Genomic DNA, 17,462 nt, shown 5'->3' with positions numbered 1-17,462 from the left:
CAGCAGCCCCGCCTCCCCCGGCTGTGCGAAGCTAAGTTCCTCTGCCTCTCTGAGCCCCAGCTCCCCCAGGGATAGTATGCAGATAGGATGGCTCAGTGAGCACCAGGCCCAGTGCGTGGCTTGCCACCGGTGGGGGGCGGGGGAAGGGGGTCCCTGGAGACGTGGATCTCTTGCTCCCATTGTCTGTGGCTCAGGCAGAAACACCTTGTCAGAGATCACACAGGAAATCAGAGGGGGGGACCAAGCCTCCCACCCTCGGCACCCATTGCATGCTGGGGCTGAGGCTTCAAGGTTAACATTCGGGGATCTGCCCTGTGTGTCAGTGTGCATGCGCCCCTGTGTTTGTTTTGCTTTGTTTTCCGTGGAAAGAAAACAAACCCGAGGCAAACACAGCCTGCATTTCGACATCTCCCGGAGCTGTGGAAACCAGTAATTCCCCTGGACAGGAAGGATTTCCGGTTAGACTTAATGTTCATGTCCAGAGGCAGCTGGCCGCAAGGGCCCGGGGAGAGCAGAGTCCACCTCAGGGGACAGGAGAGGACGGCCCAGCTCTGGGCCTGCCCCTGCCCCCCCCCCGCCCCCCACGCCCACACCCCCCACATTTCTGTCTGGGCGAAGTTGAGGCCCCCAGGAAGGAAGGCTCGCCCGAGGCCACCCAGCGGGCACGTGGTGGTGCCAGGGTTCAAACCCCGAGTCCTCGCTCCCAGGGCAAGGTTGTGGAGGCAGAACTGGGGCTGAGCCCAAGGCAGCACCCTGCCCCCAGGCCTTGGTGCACGGAGCCTCCTCGATGCCTGCTCCAGACACAGGGGAGGGAGACCAGGCGCGCTCAACCACCCTACCCCTTCCCATCTCAGCTCCAGCACCACCGGGAGCCCTTGGGCCCCCCGTGTGACCTAGACAAGGCTCCTAGAACCACTGTCTTCCCAGAATGTGTGATGTGGGGCTGCCGCGTCCCTATCTATGTGTCGGGGCCATCAAGACACGCTTGCAGGCCGCAGTGGACACGCTCCATGATGGCCCTTCTCTTCCCGCTGGGCCCCCACGCTTGGAGGCTGGGCCAGGCAACCGGCCGGCCACAGGCCCGTGTCTTCCCTGGCTCTGTGGTCCCATGTGTGCTCCTAACAGTCGTAGCAGGAGCCAGGACAGGGAACAATATTGCCAACATGGCAGGTGGAGAAATGGAGGCCCAGGGAGCGCTGTGGCGCCCAAGACTGACAAGTGGGGTCCTCTGCCGAGCACTCTGACCTCCACACTGTGCTATTTCTGATTCTGACGAGACACTCCCAGTGGATTTCCCAGCGGCTGGAGCTGGGGCTGGGTCCCACGATGAGCAGGGAGTCAGGCCCCAGCCTGTCCTCTCTCCTTGGCCTGGGAAACCCAGGGTCAGGCATCCAAATACCAGCCCAAGCTGCTCCCTGGCCAGTGCTGCCTGGGCCGGGCTCCCCCACAGCCTTTGGGAGAGAGAGAAGGGTCAGGAGCAGCTGGGACGAGGAGGAGGGGGGGGTGTGCAATCTGCTGGGGGCAGGCAGCCGCCTCTAGAGTCAGGCATCTGGTTGTCCCTAGAACTCTGTCCAGAGCCAGGAACAGTCTGTCCTCAGGCACAGAGTCCCCTCTAAATACACCCACTTTATCCAGAGCCGCTAGAGGCCCTGTGCTCACCTCGCCCCACCACACACATGCATTCACACACAGGCACTCACACCCACCCACCAACACGCGTGGCTGTGGCCCCTGGGGGGTCCTGTGGGAGTGGGGAGCCCCGGGTCACACTGTCCAGACAGACGGTGCTGCTGCAGTGACTACAAGCGGGGGGCCCCCCAGGGCGGCCCCCCTCCCTGACCCTCTCCCCCAAGGATCACTTTTAGGGAGGAAGAAGCCCCGGCCCAGAAGGGCCCAGAAGATGGGCTCCATGGGAATCTGCCCGTCCCCTTCCCCGAGAGCCCCTCACCGTGCAGAAGGTGAGAGAAGCCCAAGTCCCAACCCTCGGCCCGACGCGGTGAGCGGAAGTGTGTCCTCGTATTGCAAACGGTTGAGAGAGGCCATGTTTTGTGAGGCGTGACGACGGCCTCGCGGGTGTGAAAACCACGTCCTCATCTATTAGCTGCTGGACAATTTACGGGCCAAGTGAGACGGCACCTGCGTTTTATTTTCAAATAATCCAGAGGGTGGCTCGTGTGACGAGGCGGGAGCCCGGGGTCTGACGGACCGCCTTCTCCACCCCTGGGCTGGGGATGAGCTCTGCGGGGAGCCGGGCCAAGGCAAAGTGTATGTGTGGGTGGGGGTGGGGGTGGCCCCCACGCACCCAGTGCCCTCCACGGTCCTCTGGACAGGCAGCCAGGGTTTTCTCTATGCATCTCCAGCGCCAGGGCGGCCTGGCACCTGGCAGGGCCAACTGTGGAATAAATAAGATCCAGCCGACAGTCCATCAAGCCCTCTGGTGTGCCCGCCACTGTACTATGTGATGTACGTGCACCATCATTTCTGATCCTTGCAGCGGCCCTGTGAGGTGGGCCTAGCATGAGGACCATTTGACAGACGGTCAGGCTGAGGCCCAGGGAGGTCGAGTGACTCGTCCGAGATCATCCGGCACGAGTAGAGCCCCTTCCTAGACCCCTCCCGGAGACATCTGACCCCAGGGCCGTGTCATCTTGGCCGTGTCATCTTCCTGCCTCCTGCATCTTGGGCCAGGAAGGGCACTTTGTCCCGTCCCCACGTAACCCAAGCTGGGGGTCGAGCAGCGTTCCCCTCTACCGCCTTCTCCTTGTGCCACCATTCCCACCTCTGGCCACTCCTCGCGGTCGGGTCAGCCTCCACGGCCCCTCCACACACAGCTCCTGCAGCCTACAGGGCAATCTGGGGTCCAAGTCTGGGACCGTGGCACCTGCCTCGACTTCCATCTCTGCCTGCCCACCCTCATCGTGGCAGAGGTGCTGGGTCAGACGGACGGGCCACTGGACTGCAGCCTCGCTGCTTGTCAGTTGTCATCCTAAGCAAGTGACCTCCCCCTCTGAGCCCTGGTCTCCTCCCCTCCTAAGATGGGAATGATGGCCACCGATCTGAGGGCCACCGTTAATGACGAAAAGACATCAGGAAGCCAAGTGCTTGACTTCTAGAGCATGCTCAAGAACTGTTAGCTACTTTAGTGCCCACAGATGTGGTGAAAGTCCCCCAGGTCTGCGCTGCCTCTGAAGCACCCCCCCTCCCCTACTCACCTAGCCATGATTCCCTTTTGCCTCCTACCTGTCAGCCCCTTGAGCTCTGCGTTCTGAAACCTTCACCTGCCTGACCAGGTGGCAGGTGAGGAGCCTATGCCTTGCTTCTGGGAAGGGACTTGGATTTGTCGGTTCCTCGGGCCGTAGGCCAGGCACCCACATCTTGTTAGTTCAGTTCTGGCGGGGCTTCTGCCTCAGTTTCCCCCTTGTGCTGAGGCAAGAGACCTGTGCCTACCATGTAACTTGCCCCTTCTCCCTTGGAATCTGACCCCAGCCCCACCCCACAGTGGAGGCTGCTTCAAACCCTGTGGCCAGGCTCTCTCTCCCCTGACATCCTTGCCGGTTCACAAACACCCCCACCCTGCAGTCCTTTTGCAGCAATCGGCCGGTCCCCTGCTGCCCTCTGGTGGCTACGTCTGAGGACGGCAACTTCCTGCTGGGGAATTTTTTTTCCCTCCCCAATTCCAGGTTAAGTCCTGACCTCAGCCGCACAGGGCTGCAGGCCTCATCACCTATGCACCTATGAGCAATATTGTCAAGTAATAATACCCGAGTTTGTCCCCTTTGATTATAAAAATAATGCATGCACAATATGAAGTGAGTACAACAGAAAGTAGGATGTGAAACTACCCAGTGGTCCAACTTCCCCCAGGGATCACTACTGTCGGGGGTGTGACCGTAACATTCCGCAGCCTTTTTGCTTGCATGAATCTCTGTGTGTGTAACGTACACATACACACACACGTTAACTGGGTTATATTTGGCATGCTGTTCTGCAGCCCGCTTTGTCTGTACCATCGTCTCTCCCTGTAGCATAGCGATCTGCCTCATCTGTCGAACAGCCATTGTACTAGTTCGGTGAGTAATGTATTTGTCAATTCCTTATAGAAGGACTTGAAGCATTATTGTTTTTAAAAGTTCATCTTTTTTTCCTTTTTAAAAAGTTTTTATTTAAATTCCAGTGAATTAACACACAATGTAATATTAGTTTCAAGTGTACAGTGTAGTGATTCAGCACTTCCACACGTCACCCAGTGCTCATCACGACAAGTGCGCTCCTTAATCCCCATCGTCTATTTCACTCATCCCCCCCACCTTGCCTCTGATAACCATCAGTTTGTTCTGTATAATCTGTTTCTTGGTTTGCCTCTTTTTTTTTTCCACTTTGCTCATTTGTTTAGTTTCTTAAATTCCACAATGAATGAAATCATATGGTATTATTTGTTTTTCTGAGACCGACTTATTTTGCTTAGCGTAATACTCTCTAGCTCCATCCATGTCCTTGCCAATGGCAAGGTTTCATTCTTTTTTATTCCATTGCATATATATATATATATATATATATATATATACATATATATATATATATATATATACCACATCTTCTTTTCCATTCCTCAATCAATGGACACTTGGACTCTTTCAATAATTTGGGTATTGTGAATAACGCTGCCATAAGCATTGGGCTGCATATATCCCTTAGAGTTATTATTTTTGTAATCTTTGTGTAAATACTTAGTAGTGTGATTGCTGGATTGTAGGGTAGTTCCATTCAAAATAATTTGTTTAATGTTTATTTTTGAGAGAGAGACAGAATGTGAGTGGGGGAGGGGCAGAGAGAGACGGAGACACAGAATCCAAAGCAGGCTCCAGGCTCTGAGCTGGAAGCACAGAGCCCAATACCGGGCTTGAACTCAAAACTGTGAGATTATGACCCGAGCCGAAGTCAGACGCTCAGCCAACTGAGCCACCCAGGTGCCACCCAGGGTAGTTCTATTTTTAACTTTTGAGGATCCTCCATACTGTTTTCCACAGTGACTGTACCAGTTTGCATTCCCACCAACACTGCAAAAGTGTTCTCCTTTCTCTGCATCCTCGCCAACACCTGTTGTTTCTTGTGTTTTTCATTGTAGCCATTCTGACAGGTGTAAGGTGAGATCTCGTTGTAGTTTTGATTTGTATTTCCCTGATGATGAGTGATGTTGAGCATCTTTTCATGTGTCTGTTGACCATCTGTATGTCTTCTTTGGATAAATGTCAGTTTAGATCCTCTCCCCATTTTTAAATTGGATCATTCGGCTTTTCAGTGTTGAGTTGTTAAATTCTTCATATATTTTGGATACTAACCCTTTATCAGATATGTCATTTGCAAATATCTTCCTCCATTCCATTGGCTGCCTTTTAATTTTGTTGATTGTTTCCTTTGCTGGGCAGAAATCTTTTATTTTGATGTAGTCTCAATAGATTAACTTTGGTTTTGTTTCCCTTGCCTAAGGAGACATATCTAGAAAGAAGTTGCTACAGCCAATGTCAAAGAAGTTACTGCCTGTGCTCTCTTGTAGGATTTTTATGGTTTCAGGTCTCACATTTAGATATTTAATCCATTTTGTGTTTATTTTTTTGTGTATGGTATGAGACAGTGGTCCAGTTTTCCCAACACTATTTGTCGAAGAGACTTTTTTCCCATTAGATATTCTTTCCTGCTTTGTTGAAGGTTAATTGACCATGTAATTGTGGGTTGATTTCTGGGTTTTCTATTCTGTTCCATTGACCTATGTGTCTATTTTTGTACCAGTACCATACTGTTTTGATTACTACAGCTTTGTAATATAACTTGAAGTCCAGAATTGTGGTGCCTTGACCTTTGTTTTTTTCAAGATGCTTTGGCTATTTGAGGTCTTTTGTGGTTCCATACAAATTTTGTGATTGTTTCTTCTCGCTCTGTGAACAATGCTCTTACTAATTTGATAGAGACTGCATTAAATGTCTAGATTGCTTTGGGTAGTATAGACATTTTAACAACGCTTGTTCTTCCTATCCATGAGCATGGGATGTCTTTCCATTTCTTTGTGTTATCTTCAATTTCTTCAGTGTTTTATTGTTTTCAGAGTACAAGTCTTTCACTTCTTTGGTTAGGTTTATTCCTAGGTATCTTATTGTTTTGGGTGGAATTATAAATGGGGTTGATTCCTCAATTTCTTTTGTTGCTTCATTGTTGGTGCATAGAAATTCAGCAGGTTTCTGTACATTGATTTTGCACCCTGTGTTTTTACTGAATTCATTTATCAGTTCTAGCAGTTTTTGAGTGGAGTCTTTTGGGTTTTTTATATAGAGTATCATGTCATCTGCAAATAGTGAAAGTTTGACCTCTTCCTTGACGATTTGGATGTCTTTTATTTCTATTGTCTGATAGCTGTGGCTAGGACTTCCATACCATATTGAATAAAAGTGGTGAGAGTGGACGACCTTGTCTTGTTCCCGATCATAGAGGAAACAGTTTTCCCCCATTAAGGATGATGTTTACTGTGGGTTTTTCCATACGTGGTTTTTATTATGTTGAGGTATGTTCCCTACAAATCTACTTTGTTGAAGGTTTTTATCATGAATGGATATTGTACTTTGTCAAATGCTTTTTCCGCATCTATGGAAATGATCCTATGGTTCGCATCCTTTCCTTTATTAATGTGATGTAACACGTTGATTGGTCATTATTTTTTATTAATCACCTTTCTGTTTTGTGCAGTAGGAAGTTCTGGGGTCAGGAGAGCCAGAGTCTGACCTGACAGGTCTCAGGCCACTGTCACTGATCTCATTGCCGTGCCCCTCCAGGCCCGTTCCCCCACCTACACTGTTAGGGCATCAGGCTCCATCTAGAATCCTTCACTCTGATGATTTCTCTGAGCTGTGACCCCGGAGGCTGCACTGGGATCATCCATACAGTTTTGGGGCTGGTGAGGGGAGGAGGCCCAGGGCCCAGTGGGAACTTGGACAGCTGTGGAGACACCTGTAATGGGCGAGGCTGACTGAGGAAGTGCTGAGGTCTGACCCATGTTCCTCTCCCACAGCTCACTGAGGGCAGCTGGGCTGGCTGCTTTCTCTCAGGAATGTGGGCATCTGTAGCTGTTTCCCCCTCCCTGAGCTGACCTGTATATCACCCAAGTACAAAGACAATATATTCTCCTTGCAAACAGCTCAAACAGTACAGAAGGTTTCAGCTTCTGGGGTGAAACAGACTGGAGTCACTCTCTCCCTTTAAACAAATAAATCAACAGACGAAATATGTAACACAATGGTTTCCAGCTGTCGGACAAAGGCAGCACAGAACAAGGGTTCCTGAGAAGAGGAAACATGGGCAAATGAAGTGAGACCTGGGAACAGACCTTCCAGGTCACCGGGAGGGGCAGGGGAAGCCACACGGCCCAGCGAGCCCCCTTACTGGAGGAGACAGACTGGGGAACTTAGGGAGCAAAGGCTATGCAGAATTTTCGGAGTGGAGCACAGGAAAGAAGACAGCTTCACTGAGAATGGAAAATGGCATGGAGAGGAGGAAGATGTTAAGAGAGAGCTCCAGACATGTGCAGAGGGCTCCTGCACTAGTTAGCTGAGCATGCAGGGATCAGCACATATATGTGAGGAAATTACCTAAAGCCAACAAAAGGAACAGGCAGAGCTAAATCCCCAAAGTGCACAGGGGGACAGAAATAATTTGAGTTCCCACCAGCTAGATTGGGAAACTTCATAATAAATAGGGCAGAATTCTTAGAACGATAGGACCTCGGTAGTGGGACAAAATTAGCCCTTCACTAAGGGATGTGCGGGTCTCTAAAGCAAGCCTCAAAGCTCAAACAAGCTCAAAAGCAAGCCTCAAAGGAATAAAACTATCTCCAAAGAACTTATTTGCATTCTACAACAAAGCTGAGGAATATGTACATGACACAACAATATCCAACACTTATAAGGTAAAATATCTGGCATCCATTAAAAGTTAGGCTTATAAAGATGCAGAAATATGTGATCCACAAGGAGGAGGGGAAAAATCACCCAGTTGATGGCCTAAGTAGACATGGACATTAAAAAAGTTACTGTAGCTATATTCTGTATTTTCAACAAAGTAGAAGAAAGCATGACTAGGTTAAAAAGAAACATGGAAACAACATTTTTTAATACCTCAATCAAACTTCTAGTGATGGAAAAATATCTCTGATATGAAACATACACTGAATGGGATTAACAGCAAATGAAAAGGAGAAAGGACTGGTGAACTTGAAGACATAGTTGTGGAAACTATACAAAATGAAATGCACCAATATAAAAAGACTGAAGAAAACAAAAGAATAGGGCATCAATGAACTGTGGGGCAACTCCTGTCAGGTGAATGTACAAGTTAAGAATCCCCAAAGGAGAGGAAAAAGAGAAAGATGTTCAAAGAAATAGTTAATGAACATTTCCCAAAATTGAGGAAGTCTATAAACCCGAGAAGGTCAATAAACCCAACACAAGAAATACATAAAGGAAATCATATATTGTATCATAATCCAATTCCTTAAAATCAGGATAGGGAGAAAATTCTAAAAGAAGATAGAGGGAAAAGGGCACATTACCAACAGAAGAACCAAGATTAAAATGGTAGCACACTTCTCGTAAGAAAAAAAAAAAAATTCAGGCCAGAAGATAGTGGGATATCTTTAAATTACTTAAAGGAGAAACTGCCAACCTAGAATTTTAACCCAGTAAAAATATCTCTGCAAATCACATATCTGATAAGGGACTTGTGTCTAGAATATATAAAGAGCTCTTACAACTCAACAAACAATAAAAAGACCATCCAATTTAAAAACAAAGGGTCTGAGTAGGCATTTCTTCAAAGAAGGCATACAAATGGCTGACAAACACATGAGAGGATGTTCGACATCATGTCAAATCAAAACTGAAATGAGATACTATTTTACACTTACTAAGATGGTGAGAATCGAAAAGGCAGATAATGAAGTGTGGTGAGGCTGTGGAGAAACTGAAACCCTCATACACGGCTGGTAAGGATGTACAATTTTGTAGCCACTTTGAAAAACAGTTTGGCAGTTCCTCAAAACAGTAAACATTAAGTTACTATCTGATCCAGCAATTCTTACGCTATATGTAAAGTGGTACAATATATTTGCAGGTAATCTGTGGTAAATTAAACTATGTACTATAAACTCTAGAGAAACCACTAAAAATATAACAGGAAGAATGAAGTCTAATAAATCAATAATGGAGATGAAATGGAGAAGAGCTCAATCCAAAAGAAGATGAGAATGGGACAAAAAGCGGATGGGACAAAGAGAAAATAAGTAGCACAAAGGTCAATTTAAATCTAATGGTATTGATAGTTACATTAAATATAAGTGATTTAAACATTTACTTGGATGGCAGAGATTGTCAGACTGGATAAGAAAGCAATGCTCAATGCACCACATTTGATCCATCATCTCTAAGCTCTAAAACCCCTCTTCCTTGCCCTGTTTGTGATACTCTAACAGTTCTCCCTTGCCATCTGGGATTATATAAAACTTTATCAGCAGAAGGCACTTGGAGAGACACTTTATTCTTCAGAGTTCTCTTTCCCCCTTAGCAGGTGTACTCATGTTATGGTTAATAATTTTTTTTATTCAATTATAATTAACATATAGTGTTATATCAGCTTCAGGTGTAAAATATAGTGATTCAATAATTCTATACATTTCTCAGTGCTTATCCAATAAGTACACTCTTAATCCCCTTTATCTGTTTCACTCATTGTCCACCTTCTGTTTTTAAAAGTCTGGGTTTTTTTGTCTTTTTTGTTTCGTTTCTTAAATTCCACATGTGAGTGAAAACTTCTGGTATTTGTCTTTCTTTGACTAGTTTCACTTAGCATTATACCCCCTAGGTACATCCATGTTGTTGCAAATGGAAGAAGCTCATTCTTTTTTATGACTGAGTAGTATGTTATTATATATATAATATATATAGTATACACACACACACACACACACACACACACACACACACACACACCACATCTTCTTTATCCCTTCATCTAGCAATGGACACTGGGGCTGTTTCCATATCTTGGCTATTGTAAATAATGCTGCAATACACATGGGGTGCATATTTTCAAAAGACTGTTTTCATTTTCTTTGGAGAAATACCCAGTAGTGGAATTATTGGATCATATGATAATTCCATTTTTAATTTTTTTGAGGAAGCTCCATACTGCCTTCCACAGTGGTTGTACCAGTTTGCATTTCCACCAACAGTGCAAGAAAGTCCCCTTTCTCCACACCCTTGTCAACACTTGTTGTGTCTCATGTTTTTGATTTTGGCCATTCTGACAGGTGTGAGATGATATCTCATTGTGGTTTTGATTTGCATTTCTCTGATGATTAGTGATGTTGAGCATCTTTTCATGTGTCTGTTGATTATCTGTATGTCTTCTTTGGAAAAATGTCTATTTAGATCCTGTCCCCATTTTTAAATTGGATTATGTTTTTAGGTGTTGAGTTGTATAAGTTCTTTATATATTTTGGAAACTAACCCCTTATTGGATATGTCATTTGCAAATATCTTCTCCCGTTCAGTAGGCTGCCTTTTGTTTTGTTGACGGTTTCCTTTGCTGTGCAAAAGTATTTTATTTAGGTGTAGCCCCAATAGTTTAATTTTGCTTTGTTTCCCTTGCCTCAGGAGACATCTAGAAAAATGTTTCTATGGCTAATGTCAAAGAAAGTACCACCTATGTATTCTTCTAGAAGTTTGATAGTTTCAGGTCTCACATTTAGGTCTTTAATTCATTTTACTTTTGTGTATGGTGTAAGAAAGTGGTCCAGCTTCATTCTTTTGCACGTAGCTATCCAGTTTTCCCAGAACCATTTATTAAAAAGACTGTCTTTTCCCGGTTGTATATTCTTGCTTCCTTTGTCATAGATTAACTGACCATAAAAGTGTGGGTCTATTTCTGGACTCTCTAATGCATTGATCTATGTGTCTATTTTTGTGTCAGTATGTAAATTTTATATTCAGCTTTCCCTGTTAGAATTAGTGTGTTGTTTCTGTATCCTGTTTGGACCCTGACCAGTATAGAATTAACACGGCAGCGGTCCTAAGAGATAACCCCACAAAAATGGGATTTAGAGATTTGTTCGGCTGTGCCCTTGGGGTTGAAGGCAGTGCTGAACTTACCTGCATGCCAACGGAAAATGGGATGCTGGTAATGCATGGCATGCAGTGACATCACAATTAATCACGTTATCTCCTGTGATTAAGTAACAAGAGAAGCCTGTGCCTTGGGAGGCCAGGTGGCTGCCCCACTTGACTGTTGGGATGTGGGATGAATTCTTTCGAGCATGCTTGATGGTTTACCAAAAGAAAATGCCAAATTCTCAGCTTAAGTTCTGGTCAAGAACCAGAAAGCTTCCATGACCACCCTAAAAAGATTCTCTCATTTCTTACAGACACTGGATTATAATCCCTTAAAATCAAACAAAAATTTAATTGTGTAGATTGCCGAATTACATCATTTAAATTCATAGTCTCACTAAGCTTTTCATGTGAAAGGGAAAGAATGGGATCCTGAAATGTGTAACAGGGACATCTGGTTGGATCCAAATAAAATTAACAACTTGAACCCTCATGTCATTCCATCCTTCCCTTGCCAGTGGAAGTACCTTGCCCTTCTGTGTCAGAGAGGAACAGGCTTCTTTGCTCAGACACTGTAAGAGCTCCACTGGGGCAGATGCTTTGAAAGGCAGTGCCCAAGACTCACCACCACCTCTCCCATAACTAGGTCAAATCTCAGCATTTTCCAGAGGAACAAGAGGACTCCGGAGAAAACAGATTTTACACCCAAAGAATTGTGAGACTTTGCTAATACATATTTTTAAGCATATTATATGTGCTGTCAAAGCAAGCACCATACTTTTTAAGCATATTTATTGAGCTATGGTTCACACGTCCTACAATCCATCCATTTAAAGGGTACAAGTCAATGGTTTTTAGTATATGCACAGATATATGCAGCCACCAGAACAGTTCATTTTAGAAGATTTCCATCATCCCATTAAGAAACCTCATACACTTTACCTATCGCCCACTTACCCCCCATGCCCCCACCTACCCCTTCAGCTTATGCAAACACTAATCTCTTTCTGTATCTATAGATTTTCCTGTTCTGGACATTTCGTACGAATGAAATCACACGGTTTGTGGTGTTTTGTGATTGGCTTCTCTCACGGAGTAGAATATTTCCGAGGTTCACTCAGGTCGTAGCATGTTATCAGCACTTCATCCCTTTTTTAGAGCCAAATAATATTCCACTGTGTGGATATACCACTTTTTATCCATTTGCTCACTGATGAACAATTGGGTTCTTTCCACCTTTGGACTGTTATCAGTAATGCTACTCTAAGCATTTGCATAAAAGTTGTGTAGACATTCATTTCTCTTGGGTACATACCAAGGAATGGAATTGCTGGGTCATACGTTAACTCGTGTGTGGGGCCATCTGAGGAACTGCCAGACTGTGTTCTAAAGCAGCTGGACTATTTTTTAATTAATTAATTGATTTTTTAATTTACATCCAAGTTAGTTAGCATATAGTGCTATGATGATTTCAGGAGTAGATTCCAGTGATTCATCCCCTATGTATAACACCCAGTGCTCATCCCAACAAGTGTCCTCCCTAATGCCCCTTACTCATTTAGCCCATCCCCCCACCCACAACCCCTCCAGCAACCCTCAGTTTGTTCTCTGTATTTAAGAGACTCTTCCATTTTGTCCCCCTCCTTGTTTCTATATTATTTTTGCTTCCCTTCCCTTATGTTCATCTGTTTTGTCTCTTAAATTCCTCATATGAGTGAAGTCATATGATATTAGTCTCTCTCTGACTGGCTAATTTCACTTAGCATAATACCCTCCAGTTCCATCCATGTTGTTGCAAATGGCAAGATTTCATTCTTTTTGATTGCTGAGTAATACTCCATTGTGTATGTATACCACACCTTCTTTATCCATTCATCTATCGTTGGACATTAGGGCTCCTTCCATACTTTGGCTATTGTCGATAGTGCTGCTATAAACACGGGGGTGCATGCGTCCCTTCGAAACAGCACACCTGTATTCCTTGGATAAATGCCTAGTAGTGTAATTGCTGGGTCGTAGGGTAGCTCTATTTTTAGTTTTTTGAGGAACCTCCATACTGTTTTCCAGAGTGGCTGCACCAACTTGCATTCCCACCAACAGTGCAGAAGAGATCCTCTTTCTCCACATCCTCGCCAACATCTGTTGTTGCCTGAGTTGTTAACGTTAGCCATTCTGCCTGGTGTGAGGTGGTATCTCATTGTGGTTTTAATTTGTATTTCCCTGATGATCAGTGATATTGAACACTTTTTCATGTGTCTGTTAGCCATTTGGACGTCTTCTTTGGAGAAGTGTCTCTTCATGCCTTTTGCCCATTTCTTCACTGGATTATTCGTTTTTTGGGGGGTGTTGAGTTTCTTTAGAGATGCAGCTGGATTATTTTACACGCTAGCATCAGTCATTACTTTCTCCCCTCATGTGGTTTGTTTTTCACTTTCGTGATGGTGTTCTCTGCAGCACAAAAATTTTTAATCTTGATTTTGGTGAAGTCCAATTTATCTGTTTCTTCTTTTGTTGACTGTACTTTGAGCGTCATATGTATAATCCTTCAGCAAATCAGATATATTCTTCCACTGTGCTGAGCTTACCATGGAGCTCACCAAAGGACTTCTCCGTTTTGGGTATCATTTTTGGTATATATTTTTTTCTTGTAGTATCACCACTAAACTCTTTCTTACAATTTCTCTCTGCTAAAATTGGTTCCCATCTGTTCATGTTGTCCATCTTTCCCACTAGATACTTTTAACATATTAATCGCAGTTGTTTTAATGTTCCCATCTGGGACGGTTATATCTGAGCCTGGTTCTATCGACTGCTTTGTTTATTAACAGTGTCTTTGCCTTGAATGATGCACATTATTCGTGCGATAGAGGATACAGCAGTATAGTGTGCACTCTGGGAAGTGGCCATGCGGCTTCTTGGTTCAAGTCTATTGTGGGACATTAGTGGATGTCGTCCGGAGTTGAGCTGGGCCTAGGTTTTGTTGTTGCTGTTCTTACCTTTGGGGCCCCACAGGTGTAGGTTCCTGTACTGGGGGCCAACTCTGCTTGCGGCGAAGCAGGGGTGCAGAAGGTGCAGAAGGGTTTTCCTCCGTGCTCGAACTCCACTTCCAGCTTTGTGCAACACAGAAGGTTATCTCTCTCCATGCCTTTCCTTCTCCCCTAGCAGTAGACTATGCTTGGAGTGGGGCCAGGAATGCTGTTATCCCGGTCTGGCTTCAGTCTTAGGCATGTCTTGGGTGTGTGTTTGTTCCTTCCCAGTGGTAGCTGATCTCTGCTTGCTAACCAGTATGGGTTCTTGGGCCCTGGATGGTTTCTTGCCACTCCCAGAGGGTTATGGGATTTTTTTCTTCTACCTTTCCCCCGGCCATGGTGAGCTTTTACTTCTCCCTGGAGATGAAGGGAGTATGGCCCTTCCACTGGTGGATTCAGAATTTTGCTTCATAGGAGAATATCTGAGGAAGTGAGCAAGGATCCATGCCAGGAGCTGAAGATCACTACAGGTCCGCCTCAGCAAGGCGGGTCTCAGGGGCCCTTCTCCTGAGCAGTGAAGGTCTAGGGAAAAGATCCTGGAAGGGAACTCGAACTTGCTCTGGGTGGAGGGCCCCTAGCCATTCCAGACAAACTAGTCCTTCTTTGTCTTAGCAACTCAGTAAAATTTTTACCTGATTTCATCTTACTCACCGGTTTTGTGGCCAAATCTTTTTGCAGTGCTCTGCCACAGGCAGGATGGTTTGGCTGTCCTCTCTCCTTAGATTACCTAGTTGCCTTTCTGATGAACTCAAGAAAAGTCATGTCTTTATAGTGTACTCATCTTTTTATTATTGTTGGGACAGGAATGTTTTTGCAGTGTTCTATATCCTAAGCAAATGCAGAAGCCCATACTATTAATATGATAAGGTTACGGGTGATGTAAATTCTCTATATTATAGGGGTGCCTGGCTGGCTCAGCTGGTAGAGCATGCAACTCTTGATCTCGGGGTCGTGAGTTCAAGCCCCACGTTGAGTGTAGAGATTAAATAAATAAAACTTAAAATAACTTCTTTATATTCTATATTTATGTAACATTTGAATTTTCACAAGTGTATTTTGGTTTTATAAGTAGAAGAGTCAGGATTCTTTGGAGAAACTGAACCAACAGCGTGTGTGTGTGTGTGTGTGTGTGTGTGTGTGTGTGTGTGTACGTGTATGTATATGTAAAATGAGATTTATTATAAGGAATTGGCTCACACAATTATGGGGGCTGAGGAGTTCCAAGATCTGCAGTTGGCAAGCTGGGGACCCAGAAGAACTGTGGGTGTAATTCTAGTCCAAGTCTGAAGATCTGAAAGCCCAGAGCACTGATGTGTAAGCTCTGGTCCACAGGCCAGCAGACTCGAGCCCCAAGAAGAGTAGATATTTCAGTTGGGAGGCAGAAGGCTCACGTTCCAGCACAGTTAGGCAGGACGAGTTCCTCTTACTTAGCCTTTCGTTCTGTCTTGGTCTTCAACTGATCGGACGAGGCCCACCCACACCAGGGAGGGCAATCTGCTTTACTCCGTCTACCAATGGGAGTGTTAATCCCCTCCAGAAACACCCTCACAGACACACCCAGAATAATGCTTGACCAACTGTCTGGGCATCCCATGGCCCAGACAAGTTGAAACAAAATTAGCCATTACAATGTTGTACTAACAACAATAATAATACCATCATAATTCTGGACAACCTCTTAAGGCTGAGACTGATCTGGGAGGCACAGTGGCGACAAGACTTTCTCTACATGTCCTGTTCTAGTGGCCCTGGACACCCAGCTGAGTTCTGGCTCCCAGAAGCCACTCACTGAGAAATGTTCTCCAGTCTGGACCCACCCACGCCAGACCCTCCTCCTAATGACAAAGGAAGAGCTGAGGGCCACCACACAGGGGTCCTCCCCTAGGAGGCACCTTGCCAAGCTGGGTAGGAGGCACCTTGCCAAGTCGGGAAGCCCCTTCTGCCAGCATTATGGAGGAACAGCAGCCCACAAAGCTTGGGCCGAACAGGCTACCCCCACCTCATCATCTGAGAGTTAAAATAGAGGGCTCACTCCAGACTCCCAGAGCTTCCAGCAAAAAATGTTTCCAGAAGTAACCGATGACTCTCATGGTCTAGTGGTTTGCTTTTGAATCTCGCCCACCCTGGCCTCTGCTCAGATTCTCAGACTTTAGAATTACTTTAACATTCCGATTCCTAGGTCCCACCCGCAGAGATTTGTATCCAGTAGGTCTCAGGTGTGGCCCAGGGCTCTGCGTGTTTGGCCAGCGCCCCAGCACTCCCAGTAGCATTGCTTTAGGCCTCACCTGACCCGGGAAACATTTACAGACATTCCTTTTCATGGGGCAACATACCGGAGTCCAGAAGCGTGTTACATTCTCCCATGTTCTCCCGCGTGCTCCACGCAAGTAGCCAGGCACAGAAAGTAAGCCTTGCGTGACTCCATAGGTACCAAGTCCTGCAATAGGCAGGATTAATCTACAGTGACAGGATTCAGGGGTTGCCTGGGAAGGCGCACAGGGTGGGGGTGGGGGGGCGACTCTCTGGAGAGATGGGAACGTTCTATGACTTAGTTCGGTGCGCGCGTTTGCCCAAAGTGATCGAGCTTTAACGCTGAAAATGTGTGAATTTGGTTCTCCGTGAATTCTACCTCAGTGAAGTCCTTTTGAAAAGCTGTCATGTGTTGCCTCAGAAAAATGCCACTGCGGATGATTAAACACATTGTGCTTCCGTGGTATCACACGATGACGTCTGAGAGCATGCGTGTGACTCACCACTTCGTTCACGCGTTGGGGGACACGTGTCAGCGAGTCACCATCTTGTTTGTATGTTGCTCAGGCTCCCGCTTTATACAGTAAGACCAGGCACGGGCCCTTGGGCAAGGTGCTCGCAAGAGAGCTGAGCGAGCGGCCCCACCTTCAGGAAACTGGTTTTAGGAAATTCTCACGTTCCACTCCCCTGCCCCACACCAGACTCCTCTGGATGGACGTGTACGTGCGTGCACGCGTGTGCACGCGCGCGCACACACACACCTCATTCACTCACTCCCCCCTCACAGAAAAGGAAAGTCTCTGTGAAGTAAACACGAGCCCCACAGGCTCTGTGACCTGAGACCCCTCAGAAATCACCATGGGGCCAGCAGGTCACAACTCAAGGGGCCTGCCTTTCAAACTTGTCGACACACCCTTGCCTCCCTGGAGTCCCCAGAGGTCAAGAGGAGGCTCCACAGGGACAAAAAAAGTTGTGGCTTTGACCTCAGAAGTCACAAGAACTCTGAATGCGGGCACCTGAGGACCAATGGGCCTTG

The sequence above is a fragment of the Panthera tigris genome, chromosome D2, assembly GCF_018350195.1.
Source record: "Panthera tigris isolate Pti1 chromosome D2, P.tigris_Pti1_mat1.1, whole genome shotgun sequence".
Classification (NCBI taxonomy): Eukaryota; Metazoa; Chordata; class Mammalia; order Carnivora; family Felidae; genus Panthera; species Panthera tigris.
The sequence above is the reverse complement of the archived record's forward strand: the minus strand, read 5'-3'. Positions refer to the sequence as shown.